The 21,505-nt window shown below is 44.0% G+C and overlaps 1 protein-coding gene across 2 annotated transcripts in view; it reads right to left on the bottom strand.

The window, feature by feature from the left end:
• The window catches only part of LOC121579479 (pyruvate carboxylase, mitochondrial-like), an 87,176-nt gene extending 69,408 nt beyond the window's left edge, over positions 1-17,768 (bottom strand). Inside the window, exon 1 of one of the 2 annotated variants that reach the window (XM_045224426.1) lies at positions 17,482-17,768. The gene's annotated coding sequence lies outside the window, so the exon portion shown is untranslated. The remainder of the gene's footprint in view (positions 1-17,481) is intronic. The other variant, XM_045224425.1, reaches the window with a different exon arrangement.
• Between the last annotated feature and the right edge of the window lie 3,737 nt (positions 17,769-21,505).

Raw genomic sequence — 21,505 nt, 5'->3', positions numbered from 1 at the left:
AATTATTCGCAAATGGAAGAAACACAAAAGAACTGTCAATCTCCCTCGGCCTGGGGCTCCATGCAAGATCTCACCTCGTGGAGTTGCAATGATCATGAGAACGGTGAGGAATCAGCCCAGAACTACACGGGAGGATCTTGTCAATGATCTCAAGGCAGCTGGGACCATAGTCAACAAGAAAACAATTGTTAACACACTACAGCGTGAAGGACTGAAATCCTGCAGCGCCCGCAAGGTCCCCCTGCTCAAGAAAGCACATACAGTGGGGAAAAAAAGTATTTAGTCAGCCACCAATTGTGCAAGTTCTCCCACTTAAAAAGATGAGAGGGGCCTGTAATTTTCATCATATGTACACGTCAACTATGACAGACAAAATGAGGAAAAAAAATCCAGAATATCACATTGTAGGATTTTTTATGAATTTATTTGCAAATTATGGTGGAAAAGAAGTATTTGGTCAACTTCAAACAAGCAAGATTTCTGGCTCTCACAGACCTGTAACTTCTTCTTTAAGAGGCTCCTCTGTCCTCCACTCGTTACCTGTATTAATGGCACCTGTTTGAACTTGTTATCAGTATAAAAGACACCTGTACACAACCTCAAACAGTCACACTCCAAACTCCACTATGGCCAAGACCAAAGAGCTGTCAAAGGACACCAGAAACAAAATTGTAGACCTGCACCAGGCTGGGAAGACTGAATCTGCAATAGGTAAGCAGCTTGGTTTGAAAAAAATCTACTGTGGGAGCAATTATTAAGAAATGGAAGACATAAAAGACCACTGATAATCTCCCTCGATCTGGGGCTCCACGCAAGATCTCACCCCGTGGGGTCAAAATGATCACAAGAACGGTGAGCAAAAATCCCAGAACCACACGGGGGGACCTAGTGAATGACCTGCAGAGAGCTGGGACCAAAGTAACAAAGCCTACCATCAGTAACACACTACGCCGCCAGTGACTCAAATCCTGCAGTGTCAGACGTGTCCCCCCTGCTTAAGCCAGTACATGTCCAGGCCCGTCTGAAGTTTGCTAGAGTGCATTTGGATGATCAAGAAGAGGATTGGGAGAATGTCATATGGTCAGATGAAACCAAAATATAACTTTTTGGTAAAAACTCAACTCGTCGTGTTTGGAGGACAAAGAATGCTGAGTTGCATCCAAAGAACACCATACCTACTGTGAAGCATGGGGGTGGAAACATCATGCTTTGGGGCAGTTTTTCTGCAAAGGGACCAGGACGACTGATCCGTGTAAAGGAAAGAATGAATGGGGCCATGTATCGTGAGATTTTGAGTGAAAACCTCCTTCCATCAGCAAGGGCATTGAAGATGACACGTGGCTGGGTCTTTCAGCATGACAATGATCCCAAACACACCGCCCGGGCAACGAAGGAGTGGCTTCGTAAGAAGCATTTCAAGGTCCTGGAGTGGCCTAGCCAGTCTCCAGATCTCAATCCCATAGAAAATCTTTGGAGGGAGTTTAAAGTCTGTGTTGCCCAGCGACAGCCCCAAAACATCACTGCTCTAGAGGAGATCTGCATGGAGGAATGGGCCAAAATATCAGCAACAGTGTGTGAAAACCTTGTGAAGACTTACAGAAAACGTTTGACCTGTGTCATTGCCAACAAAGGGTATATAACAAAGTATTGAGAAACTTTTGTTATTGACCAAATACTTATTTTCCACCATCATTTGCAAATACATTCATTAAAAATCCTACAATTTGATTTTCTGGAATTTTTTTTCTCATTTTGTCTGTCATAGTTGATGTGTACCTATGATTAAAATTACAGGCCTCTCTCATCTTTTTAAGTGGGAGAACTTGCACAATTGGTGGCTGACTAAATACTTTTTTCCCCCACTGTATACATGCCCGTCTGAAGTTTGCCAATGAACATCTGAATGATTCAGAGGAGAACTGGGTGAAAGTGTTGTGGTCAGATGAGACCAAAATGGAGCTCTTTGGCATCAACTCAACTCGCCGTGTTTGGAGGAGGAGGAATGCTGCCTATGACCCCAAGAACACCATCCCCACCGTCAAACATGGAGGTGGAAACATTATGCTTTGGGGGTGTTTTTCTGCTAAGGGGACAGGACAACTTCACCGCATCAAAGGGACGATGGACGGGGCCATGTACCGTCAAATCTTGGGTGAGAACCTCCTTCCCTCAGCCAGGGCATTGAAAATGGGTTGTGGATGGGTATTCCAGCATGACAATGACCCAAAACACACAGCCAAGGCAACAAAGGAGTGGCTCAAGAAGAAGCACATCAAGGTCCTGGAGTGGCCTAGCCAGTCTCCAGACCTTAATCCCATAGAAAATCTGTGGAGGGAGCTGAAGGTTCGAGTTGCCAAACGTCAGCCTCGAAACCTTAATGACTTGGAGAAGATCTGCAAAGAGGAGTGGGACAAAATCCCTCCTGAGATGTGTGCAAACCCAGTGTCACTACGCTCCTCCGTACACTCCACTGGCTTCCAGTTGAAGCTCGCATCTGCTACAAGACCATGGTGCTTGCCTACGGAGCTGTGAGGGGAACGGCACCTCCTTACCTTCAGGCTCTGATCAGTCCCTACACCCAAACGAGGGCATTGCGTTCTTCCACCTCTGGCCTGCTGGTCCCCCTACCTCTGCGGAAGCACAGTTCCCGCTCAGCCCAGTCAAAACTGTTCGCTGCTCTGGCCCAATGGTGGAACAAGCTCCCTCACGACGCCAGGACAGCAGAGTCACTGACCACCTTCCGGAGACACTTGAAACCCTACCTCTTTAAGGAATCCCTGGGATAGTATAAAAGTAATCCTTCTACCCCCCACTATATATATATATAAAAACAAATGAAAATTTAAAATGTATTTGTAAGTCGCTCTGGATAAGAGCGTCTGCTAAATGACGTAAATGTAATGTAAATGTAACTACAAGAAACGTCTGACCTCTGTGATTGCCAACAAGGGTTTTGCCACCAAGTACTAAGTCATGTTTTGCAGAGGGGTCAAATACTTATTTCCCTCATTAAAATGCAAATCAATTTATAACATTTTTGACATGCGTTTTTCTGGATCTTTTTGTTGTTATTCTGTTTCTCACTGTTAAAATAAACCTACCATTAAAATTATAGACTGATCATGTCTTTGTCAGTGGGCAAACGTACAAAATCAGCAGGGGATCAAATACTTTTTTCCCCCTCACTGTATACAGTAGTACGTAGTCTGACTTAAGACAGTAAAAATGTCAACCTTGTCAAGAAGGAGATCGCCTATAGCTGTAAAGCAGACGAAAGTTGCAATAAGATGCAGACAGCTATAATCTCTCATGATTAGATAGGCCTAACACTTCCTTTTGCTTTACCTCGGAAAGAATTTGGGAATACTAGACGCCTGACTAAACTGTAGAAATGTCCGTTTACATATCACTGGCATCGGTAAAGTACAGTGATTACAAATATCTGCACAAAACACCAAATTACAGAATTAGGTGCAAGTAACAGAGGAAGGAGAGTGGTGGGGAGTGGACAGAGACATTAGCCTCCATCTATTACACTGACCACAGACCTCTGGAGAGGAGTACCTAGTTAGCTAGCTGAATAAAGTAAGTTAGAGTCTATTCCTAGAAACATTGAACCGCTGTAGTTTACAACAATTCTAATTTCTAAAGTGGAAGTTGGGAGAGTTATATTCGGGTGTTTCAGTGAAACAATTATAGTTTCTGAGGTGGAAGTTGGGAGTTATATTTGGGAGTTTTGGTGAGGGAGGCCCCGCTCTCTCCTTTCCCAGATGTTTAGTTCATTTCATTCCGATCTCCTCTGCATTATTGTAGCCATTTGCTGCAGCCTGTCAACTATGCCTCTGCCTATCCCTGTTCTCTCCTCTCCGCACAGGCTACACAAACGCCTCACACCGCGTGGCTGCTGCCTCTCTAACCTGGTGGTCCCTGCACGCACCACACACCTGGAGTTCCAGGTCTCAGGCAGCCTCTGGAACTGCCGTTCTGCTGCCAACAAGGCAGACTTCATCCCAGCCTATGCTACCCTCCAGTCCCTCGACTTCTTGGCGCTGACGGAAACATGGATTACCACTGAAAACACTGCTACTCCTACTGCTCTCTCCTCGTCTGACCATGTGTTCTCGCATACCCCGAGAGCATCTGGTCAGCGGGGTGGTGGCACAGGAATCCTCATCTCTCCCAAGTGGACATTCTCAATTTTTCCCCTAACCCATCTGTCTATCTCCTCATTTGAATTCCATGCTGTCACAGTCACTAGCCCATTTAAGCTTAATATCCTTGTCATCTATCGCCCTCCAGGTTCCCTTGGAGAGTTCATCAATGAGCTTGACGCCTTGATAAGCTCCTTTCCTGAGGATGGCTCACCCCTCACAGTTTTGGGGGATTTCAACCTCCCTACGTCTACATTTGACTAATTTCTCTCTGCCTCCTTCTTTCCACTCCTCTCCTCTTTTGACCTCACCCTCTCACCGTCCCCCCCTACTCACAAGGCAGGCAATACGCTTGACTTCATCTTTACTAGATGCTGTTCTTCTACTAATCTCACTGCAACTCCCCTCCATGTCTCCGACCACTACTTTGTATCCTTTTCTCTCTCGCTCTCCTCCAACACTACTCACTCTGCCCCTACACAGATGGTAATGCGCCGCCTCAACCTTCGCTCTCTCTCTCCCGCTACTCTCTCCTCTTCCATCCTATCATCTCTTCCCTCTGCTCAATCCTTCTCCCTCCAATCTCCTGATTCTGCCTCCTCAACCCTCCTCTCCTCCCTTTCTGCATCCTTTGACTCTATGTCCCCTATCCTCCCGGCCGGCTCGGTCCTCCCCTCCAGCTCCGTGGCTTGATGACTCATTGCGAGCTCACAGAACAGAGCTCCGGGCAGCTGAGCGGAAATGGAAGAAAACTAAACTCCCTGCGGACCTGGCATCTTTTCACTCCCTCCTCTCTACATTTTCTTCATCTGTTTCTGCTGCTAAGGCCACTTTCTACCACTCTAAATTCCAAGCATCTGCCTCTAACCCTAGGAAGCTCTTTGCCACATTCTCCTCCCCTGCTGAATCCCCCCTCTGTGGATGACTTCGTCAACCACTTTGAAAAGAAGGTTGATGACATCCGATCCTCGTTTGTTAAGTCAAATGACACTGCTGGTCCTGCTCACACTGCCCTACCCTATGCTTTGACTTCTTTCTCCCCTCTCTCTCCAGATAAAATCTTGCGACTTGTGACTGCAGGCCGCCCAACAACCTGCCCGCTTGACCCTATCCCCTCCTCTCTTCTCCAGACCATCTCCGGTGACCTTCTCCCCTACCTCACCTCGCTGATCAACTCATCCTTGACCGCTGGCTATGTCCCTTCCGTCTTCAAGAGAGCGAGAGTTGCACCCCTTCTCAAAAAACCAACACTCGATCCCTCTGATGTCAACAACTACAGACCAGTATCCCTTCTTTCTTTTCTCTCCAAAACTATTGAGCGTGCCGTCTTTAGCCAACTCTCTTGCTATCTCTCTCAGAATGACCTTCTTGATCCAAACCAGTCAGGTTTCAGGACTGGTCATTCAACTGAGACTGCTCTTCTCTGTGTCACGGAGGCTCTCCGCACTGCTAAGGCTAACTCTCTCTCCTCTGCTCTTGTCCTTCTAGACCTGTCTGCTGCCTTTGATACTGTGAACCATCAGATCCTCCTCTCCACCCTCTCCGAGCTGGGCATCTCCGGCGCGGCTCACTCTTGGATTGTGTCCTACCTGACCGGTCGCTCCTACCAAGTGGCGTGGCGAGAAGCTGTCTCCGCACCACGTGCTCTCACCACTGGTGTCCCCCAGGGCTCAGTTCTAGGCCCTCTCCTATTCTCGCTATACACCAAGTCACTTGGCTCTGTCATATCCTCTCCTATCATTGCTACGCTGACGATACACAACTAATCTTCTCCTTTCCCCCTTCTGATAACCAGGTGGCGAATCGCATCTCTGGCAGACATATCAGTATGGATGACGGATCACCACCTCAAGCTGAACCTTGGCAAGACGGAGCTGCTCTTCCTCCCGGGGAAGGACTGCCCGTTCCATGATCTCGCCATCACCGTTGACAACTCCGTTGTGTCCTCCTCCCAGAGTGCGAAGAGCCTTGGCGTGACCCTGGACAACACCCTGTCGTTCTCCGCTAACATCAAGGCGGTGACCCGATCCTGTAGGTTCATGCTCTACAACATTCGGAGAGTATGACCCTGCCTTACACAGGAAGCGGCACAGGTCCTAATCCAGGCACTTGTCATCTCCCGTCTGGATTACTGCAACTTGCTGTTGGCTGGGCTCCCTGCCTGTGCCATTAAACCCCTACAACTCATCCAGAATGCCGCAGCCCGTCTGGTGTTCAACCTTCCCAAGTTCTCTCACGTCACCCCGCTCCTCCGCACACTCCACTGGCTTCCAGTTGAAGCTCGCATCTGTTACAAGACCATGGTGCTTGCCTATGGAGCTGTGAGGGGAACGGCACCTCCGTACCTTCAGGCTCTGATCAGTCCCTACACCCAAACGAGGGCATTGCGTTCATCCACCTCTGGCCTGCTGGCTCCCCTTCCTCTGCGGAAGCATAGTTCCCGCTCAGCCCAGTCAAAACTGTTCGCTGCTCCCCCCCCCCCACATACACCTTAAAAAACAACAACAAAAAAGTAGGGGCGTGGATCAGAAAACCAGTCAGTATCTGGTGTGACCACCATTTACCTCATGCAGTGCGACACATCTCCTTCGCATAGCGTTGATCAAGCAGTTGATTGTGGCCTTTGGAATGTTCTCCCACTCCTCATTAATGGCTGTGTCAAGTTGCTGGATATTAGCGGGAACTGGAACACGCTTTCATACACGTTGATCCAGAGCATCCCAAACATAATCAATGGGTGAGATGTCTGGTGACTACGCAGGCCATGGAACTGGGACATTTTCAGCTTCCAGGAATTGTGTACAGATCCTTGCGACATGGGGCTGTGCATTATCATGCTGAAACATGAGGTGAAACATGAGGTGATGGCGGCGGATGAATGGCACGACAATGGGCCTCAGGATCTCGTCATGGCATTCAAATTGCCATAGATAAAACGCAATCTTGTTTGTTGTCCGTAGCTTATGCCTGCCCATACCATAACCCCACCACCACCATGGGGCACTCTGTTCACAACGTTGACATCAGCAAACCGCTCGCCCACACGACGCCATACACGCTGTCTGCCATCTGCCCGGTACAGTTGAAACCATCATTCATCTGTGAAGAGCACACTTCTCCAGCGTGCCAGTGGCCATCGAAGGTGAGCATTTGCCCACTGAAGTCGGTTACGACGCCAAATTGCAGTCAGTTTAAGACCCTGGTGAAGACGACGAGCACGCAGATGAGCTTCCCTGAGACGGTTACTGACAGTTTCTGCAGATATTCTTTGGTTATGCAAACCCACAGTTTCATCAGCTGTCCGGGTGGCTGGCCTCAGATGATCCCGCAGATGAAGAAGCCGGATGTGGGGGTCCTGAGCTGGCGTGGTCTGTGGCCAAATTCTCTAAAATGGCTTAAATTCTCTGGCAACAGCTCTGATGGACATTCTTGCAGTTAGCATGCCAATTGCACACTCCTTCAAAACGTGAGACATCTGTGGCATTGTGTTGTGTGACAAAACTGTACATTTTAGAGTGGCCTTATTGTCCCCAGCACAAGGTGCACCTGTGTAATGATCATGCTGTTTAATCAGCTTCTTGATATGCCACACCTGTCAAATGGATGGATTGTCTTGGCAAAGGAGAAATGCTCACTAACAGGGATGTAAACACATTTTGTGCATATTGAAAATGTCTGGGTTCTTTCGTTTCAGCTCATGAAACATGAGACTAACACTTTACATGTTGCGTTTATATTTTTGTTCAGTATAATAAGCCACCTCAATATTTGCAGCCGTAGGTGGTAATCTCTCTCTAGGAGCTGATCCGTCGTCGGTATTGTGAAGTAATTCTTATGTTAAGCGGTAGGATTTGAATGGAGAAAGCTGATCTGAGAGCAGCGCTCCCTTTCTTTCGATCCTATCAGTATCGATATGCTCCAACAACGCACTTAGTGACCGTTCTCTCAGCGTGGTGTTTTGGGAAACACATGTTACATCTTCAGCAATTGTTAGAAAGATGCATTGTTAAAAACACTCGTAAGCCTAAATTCCATCGCTATCGGGAAACCGGGCCCTGGACCATAACAGTCCATCCAAACACCAAATGCTAGGCCTAAACAGCAATTGCACATACACTGAATGTTTCACCAGGAGCAAGAGATTGTCATTGATCAGTCATATCAAGCTCAGCACTTGTGATTCTAAATGGGAATGGCCGGCAGGGATGTAACTCAGTTGATAGAGCATGGCGTTTGCAACGCCAGGGTAGTGGGTTCAATTCCCACGGGGGGCCAGTATAAAAAAATATGTATTCACTAACTGTAAGTCGCTCTGGATAAGAGCGTCTGCTAAATGACTAAAATGTAAATGTAAATGTAAATAAAGGACATCAAATGAAAAATTCTGTATAAGGGAATTTCACCATAGTTGTACATGCACTGTATGTTAACTCCCGTTGTCCTAGGGTCAAAATGACCCGCCACTGTGTTGAACCAACTTTATTTAATTTTTATATTTTTTGGATCATTTGTGAGAAGGAGGCAGTGAGACTTTGAAGAAAGTATCACTGCCTCCTTCTCACAAATGATCCAAAAAATATAAAAATTAAATAAAGTTGGTTCAACACAGTGGTGGGTCATTTTGACCCTAGGACAACGGGAGGGTTACGAAACCAAAACCAAACAAAATATTGCACAAGTGGACACAGGTTCAAAAACACAAGGGCAGTTGGCAGAAGTGCTCTTTTCATAAATAGGCTATTTGTTTTGCCTGGCTGATCAATTTTAAAATGTATTATGAAATTCACAAGTCACTGTCATTTTGGCATTAGAATACAACCAAACCATTGATTAAGCAATCCCTAACCATTTTAACCCTACCATAGCCTAGTACATTACACCAAATGATGCCCGTTTATTCCGAACATCCTCAATAAAAGGCAGGTAGAGAAACCCAAGACTTAACTGTGCTCCAATTAATAGAAATGACTTCAAGATAAAGCAAGAGGAAAGAGCAGAGGGATAGCGGTAAGCACAGGGCACTACAAACAATTAGGCTAGTCTGTTGCTGAATGAATGGAAGTGGGCCAAATGAAAGACTATATTCTTGATGACATTCCTCTTGTCCAATCAGTTGTGCTACATGGTTAAGGGCAGCTTATTGTAATGCAGCCTGGCACATTGTTGCCTCCAACTGTAATTTGACCTGTCAACCACTTCTGCCCAGTTTTCTCCCTACAATAGGCTGCAAATGTATTTCAATGGGTTCTGGAGTCAAGTTACAGGGTGTGTTTGCTTTATGGCTTAACGAGGGCTCTGGAGGGAAGGTCTGGCACCAAGGAGCACCCGTCAGCAGACTGACCTTGTTGAACAGTCTCTCCATTCTCACCTACAGTGTCTTCTTTCCAGACGAAGTTGACTCACCAATGAGTTATTAATACTACACAGAGAGAAGTTAAGGTTGGTTTGTCAAACCCAATGAAAGTTCTTTGATGTGTAGTATTACCTCATTGGGAGTCAAAGTTTTGGTGATAAACCTACCGCATGCATTCAATAGAATGAGTTGGTGTTTGTGTAATGTAAGGTACAGGGAGAGATGGCTCGGATATGGATAATGATGAGAGGAACCTTGTCTTGGGGGCCAAACCGTGGTTTCCATACAATGAGAACAGTCTTCACTGCAGATACTGTCTGATGTGAATTATTCATTTCTTTCATACAAATCCTAACCTTTTGACGCATTCCACACATCTGCTGTTTGTCATGTAGACAGAGGGTGTATCTTTGCTATAAAATATATTTGTATTGTCTGTATGTCAGAGTTCTCGGCCAAACACTCGAGTGTTGGGTCGTCCAGCCTCACTTACTACCTTATTAATACGTTTTGAATAAAGTAATATCCGGATTGGTGATTGACCTTGTCTCTCCTCATTATTGATTAGAATTTCCACGACATAGGTGAGAATGGAGAGATAGATCAACAAGGTCAGTCTGCTGACGGTATGAAATGGGCCACAACAGGCAAAACAGGGTGGTTTACATTTTCAATCAAATGTGCCTACATTAATCTCTGTGCTGGTCTTCTCCACTACACAAAAGAACAGAAATACCAGAGTGGTGAGTCAACAGGGCTGAACATGTTAGGGCAATTGTCTTAAAACCAGATGATTTAACATGCAAAGAAACACCAACCCAGTTCAACAAACTGATGTGGCATTCATTACAAGGCTACAACTAGGCCTATAGTCAACTAACAAAACAACTAAGTTTTAGCCTGTTCATTTTTAGCTTCACAAAAGTTGTTTTATTACATCGAGACTAGGCTAAATCCCAAACATTCTGGAATGCACTACCAGAGAGATACTTTTGTTGAAAGCACTGATTGTAATCAGAGTGCAAGTGTAGCAAGACAAGGTTGTTGGCTAAACCACCCCCCCTCATGCAGGTATAAACATACAGGTCTGGAAGCACTGTTGAAGAAACACAAAGCCTCAACTTTATCAACTCATCTGGAACAGATTCATCCAGATCCGACATGCTCGACAATCACTCAACACCTTCATTCGACAACTTTTTTTTCCTTCTTCTGGAAACATGGTGAGTTATATAAATGACAATTGTAGTACAATGAGTTCATGTTGTAGACTACCATTAAACAGTGAATGACCTCTGACCTACTGAGAAGAGTACTGCGGGAAGCCTACCTTTGACAAGATATCTGAACAGGTTTCAGCAACAAACATTATTCCTGCTCAATTAACAGATACTATCTAGTAGAACAGACTATTTCAAACCTCAAAAAGTGATCTAAACTTGAGTGCATATTGTATAGATCCAGCTATATGAAATAGGCCTCAATTCCCAATGATTGGAAAAATCTCAATTAGATGAAAAACATTGATTAAGCTTGATTCCCGCTGACCTTTAAGACAGTACATGCAAATACACTGCAGGGGGAAAACAAACATAGGCTGTGTAAAGATTCCCATATTTGAACCTAGTCTCTTTCCCAGCCATGTGTTCAGTATCGCTGTAAGCCTTGCAAGAGTAACTTGAACCTAGGCCCAAATGCAATTCGTAACCATGACATTCAAAAATCAAGTCTAGCAATGTTGCAGACTGAAAATGTAGGGCCAGCAGTTGGTTGGTAAGAGGTGAAAAAAGGTAGAAACCATTAGAAAATATCACAATAGATGGTTGGGATACTAATGCACAATTTAGGCTACTATGGCAGTGTTCTTCAGACCCAAGCCAATGGTCTGGTCTGCACTTTTGACTGTCCTGGGCCCGGTTTCCCTAAAGCATCTTAAGGCTAAGTTAACCGTTAGAACCTTCGTAGGAGCATCTTTAAATCTCTGAGCGGTTTCCCAAAACCATTGTTATTAACGTTGCACTTAAAACAAACTCGTAATATAACGCCTGCCTCAGACCACTCGTAGAACAGCCAAGTGTGTCGTTAGATGCTTTTTTGCCCTCCCGCGTCACTTTATATACAGAACATCTCCACTAAACATGGATAAACAATGAGATTCTGTCTCTGTGACTGCCGATAACTTCAGAACAAAGTTGACTACAAATACAAAGTTGCCAATGTCTTTGCAATTGATACAAATCAAATATTATTTGCCACATGCGCCGAATACAACAGGTGAAGACCTTACAGTGAAATGCTTACTTACAAGCCCTTAACCAACAATGCAGTTTTAAGAAAAACAGGTGTTAAGTAAAAAAATTGATAAGTAAAAAATTAAAGTAACAAAAAATTAAAGAGCAGCAGTAAAATAAAATAACAGTAGGGAGGCTATATACAGGGGGTACCGGTACAGAGTCAATGTGTGGGGGCACGCAAAGTTTAAAAAGATGATTCAAATTAAAACCGAGATGACTGCATTAAAATAAACGTTTCGATATAGGCCTATTTCAATCATATTGAAATACATTTCAATCATATTGAAATACATTTCATGTTCAAATCAGTTGAGTTCTATTTTGCGGCTTGTATTTGTCTCAATATATTTAATGATGTGTTGCCTAACATGTGAGCAATGATGTGCCAAATCAGGGATTTAGTGCATTTTTATTGGGTAAGCATTAGAATAAGCCACCTCAATATTTGCAGTCGTAGGTGGTAATATCTAAGAGCAGTTATTGTGAAATAATTATAATATTAAAACTTGAATGGAGAAAGCTGATCTGAGAGCAGCGCTCCCGGTCTTTCAATCCCATCAGTATCGACACATGCGCCAACGACGCACTTATCGACCGTTCTTTCTGCGTGGTGTTTTTAGAAAACCTATGTTACATCTTTGGCTGTTGTAGGAAAGTTCCAGCGCTATCGGGAAACCGGGCCCTGGACACTATTTGTCCACAGGAAAGTGACTGAAGAACACTGCTAGGCCTATATGAGAATGAGTCAACAGGAGTCTTCTTCTAGCTTCAATAGCCACAAAGTCAGATTCCACAGCCACAAAGTCAAAATTGGCTACAAAAATTATGTTTTTGGTCTTAATTTAAAGTTAGGCATAAGGTTAGCAGTGTGGTTAAGTTTTGGGTTAAAATCACATTTCAAGAAGATAAATTTTAAAAATTGGTGGGGTTTATGACTTTCAGGGAATAGAAGCTGACGACCAAGCTCATTCATAGACGCTACCTTTAGCGACTATTCATTAAGGTATTTTCTGGCCAGGTGAGTTTTGTTAAGAGGCCCGACGCTCTGTCTTAACATTAACACACGTCGCTTGCGGTACCATTTTGGAAACATAAAGGAACGTATATTTCATGTTTACGGAAGACAGTAGTGACCACCTGTGCTAATTAGTGATCTAGCGTGCTTGAAGACCTGTGCATAAGCATACCTGGGGAGGAAGTGTAGTTCTTCGGCTGGAGGCACACAGCTGTACGGACCTGTGCAAACCTGCTACAATAAGTATCCTTTTTATTTGAAAGATTCTTTCCTCGCTGATATGCAAGATAGGTTATATAGGTTTCAAAAACCGTAATCGAACGCGATGATTGACGTTTCTAAGCGTTAAAACAGTGCGTTGGGCTTGTAGTTCACATGGTCCCACTGGTAAGCGGTGCTTATAGCTGAGAACCCTTGGGATAAGGGAGAATGCCTTGTTAAAGTGACACTCCAATCTCCTTTTCACCTCATTCAACACCCAATTTACTTAACAAAAAGGCACATCACAATAGGTGGTCCAGGTATGTAATGACTAGCACAAAGGGGAGTGGGCCTTCCCTCTTTTGTTCTCTATTGTTCCTCAAGCAAGGGGGGAGGCCGATGACATTTTTACATTTACATTTTAGTCATTTAGCAGACGCTCTTATCCAGAGCGACTTACAGTTAGTGAATACTTCCAGTCCTTCCAGTTCTCTGCTGCCAATGACTGGAACGAATTGCAAAAATCTCTGAAGCTGGAGACTCTTATCTCCCTCACTAACTTTAAGCATCAGTTGTCAGAGCACCTTACCGATCACTGCACATGTACACAGCCCATCTGAAATTAGCCCACCCAACGACCTCATCCCTATATTGTTATTTATTTTGCTCTTTTGCACCCCAGTATCTCTATTTGCACATAATCTCTTGCACATCTAGCATTCCAATGTTAATACTAATTGTAATTATTTTGCACTATAGCCTATTTATTGCCTTACCTCCATAACTTGCTACATTTGCACACACTGTATATATATTTTCTGTTGTATTTTATGACCTTATGTTTTTTTTACCCCATATGTAACTCTGTGTTGTTGTTTTTAATCGCACTGCTTTGCTTTATCTTGGCCAGGTCACAGTTTAAATGAGAACTTGTTCTCAACTGGCTTACCTGGTTAAATAAAGGTGAAATAAAATAAAAATAAAATACATATATTTTTTTCATACTGGTCCCCCGTGGGAATTGAACCCACAACCCTGGCGTTGCAAACGCCATGCTCTATCAACTGAGCTACATCCCTGCCGGCCATTCCCTCCCCTACCCTGGACAACGCTAGGCCAATTGTGGGCTGCCCATGAAAACCAACTCCTTGAAGTTTGCAGTTGTCTACAAAAAAACACTACTTTGGTCAAAACATGTGTTTACCCTTTATTGTGTACAGTGCATTCGGAAAGTATTCAGACCCCTTCACTTCTTCCACATTTTGTTATGTTACACCCTTATTCTAAAATGGATTGAATCGTTTTTTCCCCCTCATCAATCTACACCTAGTACCCCATAATGACAAAGCAAAAACAGGGTTTTAGAATTTGCCAAAGTATTACAAATTAAATAACATTTACATAAGTAGTCAGACCCTTTACTCAGTACTTTGTTGAAGCAACTTTGGCAACGATTACAGCCTCGAGTATGACGCTACAAGCTTGGCACACCTGTATTTGGGGAGTTTCTCCCATTCTTCTCTGCAGATCCTCTCAAGCTCTGTCAGGTTGGATGGGGAGTGTCGCTGCACAGCTATTTTCAGGTCTCGCCAGAGATGTTCGATCGGGTTAAAGGCCGGGCTCTGGCTGGGCCACTCAAGGACATTCAGAGACTTGTCCTGAAGCCACTCCTGCGTTGTCCTGGCTGTGTGCTTAGGGTCGTTGTCCTGTTGGAAGGTGAACCTTCGCCCCAGTCTGAGATCCTGAGCATTCTGGAGCAGGTTTTCATCAAGGATCTCTCTGTACTTTGCTCCGTTCATCTTTCCCTCGATCCTGACTAGTCTCCCAGTCCCTGCCGCTGAAAAACATCCTCACAGCATGATGCTACCACCACCATGATTCACCATAGGGATAGTGCCAGGTTTCCACCATCGTGACGCTTGGCATTCAGGCCAAAGAGTTCGATCTTGATTTCATCAGACCAGAGAATCTTGTTTCTAATGGTCAGAGTCCTTTAGGTGCCTTTCGGCAAACTCCAAGCGGGCTGTTATGTGCCTTTTACTGAGGAGTGGCTTCCGTCTGGCCACTACCATAAAGGCCTGATTGGTGGAGTGCTGCAGAGATGGTTGTCCTTCTGGAAGGTTCTCCCATCGCCACAGAGGAACTCTTTCAGAGTGACCATCAGGTTCTTGGTCACCTCCCTGACCAAGGCCCTTCTCCCCGATTGTTCAGTTTGGCCGGGCAGCCAGCTCTAGGAAGAGTATTGGTGGTTCCAAACTTCTTCCATTAAAGAATGATAGAGGCCACTGTGTTCTTGGGGACCTTCAATGCTGCAGATATTTTTTGATACCCTTCCCCAGATCTGTGCCTTGACACAATCCTGTCTCTGAGCTCTACGGACAATTCCTTCAACCTCATGGCTTGGTTTTCGCTCTGACATGCATTGTCAACTGTGGGACCTTATAGAGACAGGCGTGTGCCTTTCCAAATCATGTCCAATCAATTGAATTTACCACAGGTGGACTCCAATCAAGTTGTAGAAACATCAAGGATGATCAATGGAAACAGGATGCACCTGAGCTCAATTTCGAGTCTCATAGCAAAAGGTCTGAATAATTATGTAAATAAGGTATTTCTGTTCTTTATTTTTAATAAATTTGCAAAACTTTCTAAAAACCTGTTTTCGCTTTGTCATTCTGGGGTATTGTGTGTAGATTGATGAGGGGAAATTTTTTTTTAATCAATTTTAGAATAAGGCTGTAACCTAACAAAAAACAGTAACAGTTCAATAATCACTGTAGGAGGTCTTTAATGCCTTGGGTTGTCAAGAGTGAGTGAAGACCCTTTACCTGTTGCCAGCAAATCCAACCCGCTTGCTTACAGCGACACTAGGGTCAGACAGCATGACTATGTACTGTAGATCAAGACACCGCGGAGCCAGCATGAGATATGGCTGGGAAAACGTACCTCAATCCAGGGATGAGAAATGCGCTGTAATCTGAATTGTCTCATTATCCCAACTGCTAGTAGCAGAAGCCTCATCAGCCATTTGGAAATGGCACTAGAATGTGCTGAACAACAAAGGATAGTCAGCAATCAGGCTCTGTGCGGACTACGTCGTCGAGCTGTGGAAATATCAATTATTATTATTGAAATATTGAAATAGCAAAAACGAATTGGTACATGGCAAATAATAATGCAGGCACTAGGGATGGGGGTGTGAGCTTGCGGATCTGGGCAGATGAGATGTAGTCGTTGTTTGTGTGTGTCTGTAAGTTGATGTTCATACGTGCATGTTTGTATCTGGTGTGGGGAAAAAAATAAAATAAAATGTACATTATGTTTTCAAATAAAATATATCAAAATAAAAGTCCCATGTGGGGAATTACTATGTTACCTTATTTCAAGGAGTACCTCGTATCCTCCAATAATATGTTTTTTGGTAAAACAATATGCGTTTGAGTACCTGGATGGCTGTAATGTGTCACTAATCACAGTGGGTGCAGTCCACCGTACCATGACATCAACCTACCTACAACCGAGCTTCCCAGCCGCCAAACAGTCATTCATCATCCTGTCTGGCATTAGGTGGACATAATGTAATTCACTTTATTTATCATCTAGTGCCATTTCAGTCGTTCTGTTCAATCTTTCCAGTGTAACAGTTGGGCTAATGGGACAATTCGAGTACAACTAATTTCTCATCCCTGAATTAAGGTAAGTTTTTTCCAGCGTGGTCCTGGACCTTCGTGGTCCTCTGTAGCTCAGCTGGTAGAGCACGGCGCTTGTAACGCCAAGGTAGTGGGTTCGATCCCCGGGACCACCCATACACACAAAAAAAAATGTATGCACACATGACTAAGTTGCTTTGGATAAAAGTGTCTGCTAAATGGCATTTTATATTATTATTATTATTATTATATCTCTCAACTGCTGCATGGTGTCTTGCACTACACAGTCATGCTGTCCGACCCCAGTGAAGTTCAGTGTAAACAAGCACAAAGGTAGGGCCGGAATCTTCCGGCAACTTTACCTGGTGCAACAAAGTCAAGGTTCTTCACTGATAGAAAGAGCAAACAAATCAATCTCAATGTTATCTCACGTTTGACGTGCATGCTGTATTATTTGTCAGAGTCAGAACATTGAGAATCTATGTAACTATTTGTTTGAGTCCAAAAGTGCAATGTGGTAGAGAATTTAAATGTCACCATCATTTTGGGGAGATGCAGCTGCATTACCCACTTCTACCCCTGCCTAGTATCTGATGCAGCCACCTCACTAACCAACTCTCCAAATCAGCTAGCTAGCTAGCTGGCATTGCTACCTAAACAACTGCTAGTTAGCTAACTGCTCTGTACCTGCATGCAAAAACATTGCAGTAGTATGATGGATGGATATTTGCCAACTACCTCGGGATAAGCAAAGGTGATAAGAAAAGGTGACAAGCCCCCCATCTAAGACTTGTAACGTTAATGTAAACAAACTTACCTTACCTTAGTCTAACGTTAGCACGCTTGAGTAGGCTTGAAAGTCTCAGTGGCGATCTGACGTTAGCATGAGTGTCGGTGTGTCACTGTTGCTGGCAGATCACTCTCTTCTTCAATCAACGTAATTTGAGCTAGCTGGGTACTGTGAGGGGACGGGGGTCCACCTCAGTTCGTGTGTTTTTTTTGTCTTCTGTGCACCCTAGCTAACAGTCCTCGTTGATGACTGAAGAAAGTCTGGGGGTTTGAAAGACTAGCTAGCTGTCTATTTACCTGAGACATTTAAACCCATTCAGACGACTCGCCCACCCCTTGGCTACTTGCTATTGGTTATCTTGATCATTACGCCCCTTAATACACTCGCACCCGGGGCTGTAGAGAATCCAGTGGGCCTGATCTATATATCCATTTATTTTGTCTATCTGTTTCCAGAGGGGTATACTATCAATGAGTTTGACAGGTAACTTTGATAAAACAACCAGAAATAGCTATTGATTTTGAAGCTATACCACTGAGTTTCTAAACCCAGAGGCGCAACATCGCGAGACTTCCGGGAACGCTTGAGAAACAAACCAGGCCTGGGTTTGGGGTTTGAGAAGTCAATGAGAGAAGTGAAGCGTTCTTCCTTAGTTGTTCATTTTCTCTAAATCTAAAGGCACAACCTAGATTTGAGCCCATGTCTTAAGTAGTTGGCCATGTTATTACTCCAACCTCGTGAAAGTGACAAACTGACACGTTTTCATTTTCGTCAAAAACAACTTTGATTTGGTGGCGTGCACATGCGCAGTCTAGCTACTTCCAGACACAAATGAGAGAACACCTCACTCTGACCATTTTACTCGCCCTAGCAGAGCTGGTTAGGCTGTTGTCATGTTATCCAGAGCGTTGGTGACTGCAACTGTGCTGCTGGCAACAATTTATTAGCGCTTTTTGCCGACGTTTACTGACACCGGCCATATTCAACGGGTGTTGAGAGTTCGTAAATTCATCAGTTATTCTGCGCTCTGGCACACTCAGACGAGAGTGCTCTGAAGTTGGAGTAGATAACCAGATTGAATTTACGAACGCACCCTTAGGCAGGCGCTCACCAGAGCTGAGTACCGGCACCTCAAATGTTCCTCTGCTTGAGCTCATGTTCCTCTTATAGAATATCAGCTCAAAAGTATTGTGGAGGTCCTGCACCCAAAATGAGTACCGGCACCTATTTCAGTCCAAGTCAAGCACTGCCTATCTTCATAATGTACTGTCTTCAGTGGTGTAAAGTATTTAAGTAAAAATACTTTAAAGTACTACTTAAGTCGTTTTGGGGGGTATCTGTACTTTGCTTTTTAAATTTAAATTTAAATTTTTCACAACTTTTACTTTTACTTCACTACATTACTAATGAAAATAATGTACTTTTTACTCAATACATTTTCCCTGACACCCAAAAGTACTTGGTACGTTTTGAATGCTTACAGTGTCTCACAAAAGTGAGTACACCCCTCACATTTTTGTAAATATTTGAGTATATCTTTTCATGTGACAACACTGAAGAAATGACACTTTGCTACAATGTAGAGTAGTGAGTGTACAGCTTGTATAACAGTGTAAATTTGCTGTCCCCTCAAAATAACTCAACACACAGCCATTAATGTCTAAACCGCTGGCAACAAAAGTGAGTACACTCCTAAGTGAAAACATCCAAATTGGGCCCAATTAGCCATTTTCCCTCCCCGGTGTCATGTGACTCGTTAGTGTTACAAGGTCTCAGGTGTGAATGGGTAGCAAGTGTGTTAAATTTGGTGTCATCGCTCTCACACTTCCTCATACTGGTCACTGGAAGTTCAACATGGCACCTCATGGCAAAGAACTCTCTGAGGATCTGAAAAAAAGAATTGTTGCTCTACATAAAGATGGCCTGGGCTATAAGAAGATTGCCAAGACCCTGAAACTGAGCTGCTGCACGGTGGCCAAGACCATACAGCGGTTTAACAGGACAGGTTCCACTCAGAACATGCCTCGCCATGGTCGACCAAAGAAGTTGAGTGAACGTGCCCAGCGTCATATCCAGAGGTTGTCTTTGGGAAATAGACGTATGAGTGCTGCCAGCATTGCTGCAGCGGTTGAAGGGGTGGGGGGTCAGCCTGTCAGTGCTCAGACCACTGCATCAAATTAGTCTGCATGGCTGTCGTCCCAGAAGGAAGCCTCTTCTAAAGATGATACACAAGAAAGCCCGCAAACAGTTTGCTGAAGACAAGCAGACTAAGGACATGGATTACTGGAACCATGTCCTGTGGTCTGATGAGACCAAGATAAACTTATTTGGTTCAGATGGTGTCAAGCGTGTGTGGCGGCAACCAGGTGAGGAGTACAAAGACAAGTGTGTCTTGCCTACAGTCAAACATGGTGGTGGGAGTGTCATGGTCTGGGGCTGCATGAGTGCTGCCGGCACTGGGGAGCTACAGTTCATTGAGGGAACCATGAATGCCAACATGTACTGTGACATACTGAAGCAGAGCATGATCCCCTCCCTTCGGAGACTGGGCCGCAGGGCAGTATTCCAACATGATAACGACCCCAAACACACCTACAAGACGACCACTTTTGTGAGATACTGTAGCAGGAGAGGGAAATGATCCAATTCACGCACTTATTAATAGAACGTCCCTAGTTATCCCTACTGCCTCTGATCTGGCAGACTCACTAAACACACAGGCTTCGTTTGTAAATTATGTCCATGTGTTGGAGAAGATAGCCCCTGGTTATCCATTAAAAAAATAAAACAAGAAAATGGTGCCATCTGGTTTGCTTAATATAAGGAATTTGAAAGGATTTATACTTTTACTTTTGATACTTAATATATTTTAGCAATATATTTAAGTGCCTTTGAACTGGGTATGGTAGAAGGTCCAGGCGCACCGGTACTGACAAGGGGTGCTGTTTTAATGCCACCACGCATCCATCTTGGCACTCCCACAGCATTGCTAAAGAAATGCATGTATTAATGGCCACATTTGTTCTGCTAAAGACGGACAATTAATGCATACTTTTACATATTATTTGAGCTAAACAAAAAATAGAATGTAAACATTTTTCTTCAAGTATAATTTATGTCCCCACTCCAATAAAATGTTGTCCTTGAAACATTTAGTTGAAATACTGCAGAATTCCATTCATTCCTATAGAAGGGTTGGCTGACAATGTCACCAAAATTATGCACGCGGAAGGTGTGCATTATTATTTCTGAACAGTCAGATAGCTAGCGACAATTACAAGAATATGCCATGTGGGGAATCGTGTCTCGTTTCGTCCATGTCTTGTTTTGACTGATGTCATGTCTACACTAATATGGCTCAGATCCACTAGCTAGCTAACCAACAACTGTAACAATGTATTTGAGACAAGCACTCATTGTGACAATGTATTTATGTGTTCAATAAACATTGAGAATAGTTTACATGTTGTCAAGTCTAAGCCAACCCCGTCTGTTTTGCCCCATAGTTGCGACAACCAACAGGTCTATGGAGGACTGCTTCTTTTAGGGGGTACGTGCTATCCGGGATCCTTGGGACATCCCTACCCCATTTGAAGTTGAAATTTAAAAGTGTTAAGTTTAGGGTTATGGTAGGTGCCAATATGGCTGACCGGTGGCTTTAAAGCCTCTCATTGGCCAATACATAGCATCAGCAATCTAGGGTTTGGTCTTCATTGTCAACCATAGCCAATAGACATAGATCATTGATTTCAACTAGGTATAGACCATTACACAAGATACACTACTACCGCACCTCTCTGATTCAGAGGGGTTGGGTTAAATGCAGAAGACACATTTTGGTTGTGCAACTGACTAGGTATCCCCTTTATTGTACAATAAACATAGCCAATTCTAAGTTCTGCAAATGTGCAACTAAACATTGAGTTATTGTTACAACTTGAAAGAATACAGCGACAAAAAGTAAAATACTGTCTGACCATATTCTTGATAGCATTGTCAAACACTTGCTTTCATTGCACAGTATGAGGATAATGAAAGACTGGAGTCTTGG

The sequence above is a fragment of the Coregonus clupeaformis genome, chromosome 13, assembly GCF_020615455.1.
Source record: "Coregonus clupeaformis isolate EN_2021a chromosome 13, ASM2061545v1, whole genome shotgun sequence".
Lineage (NCBI taxonomy): Eukaryota > Metazoa > Chordata > Actinopteri > Salmoniformes > Salmonidae > Coregonus > Coregonus clupeaformis.
The sequence above is the reverse complement of the archived record's forward strand: the minus strand, read 5'-3'. Positions and strand labels throughout refer to the sequence as shown.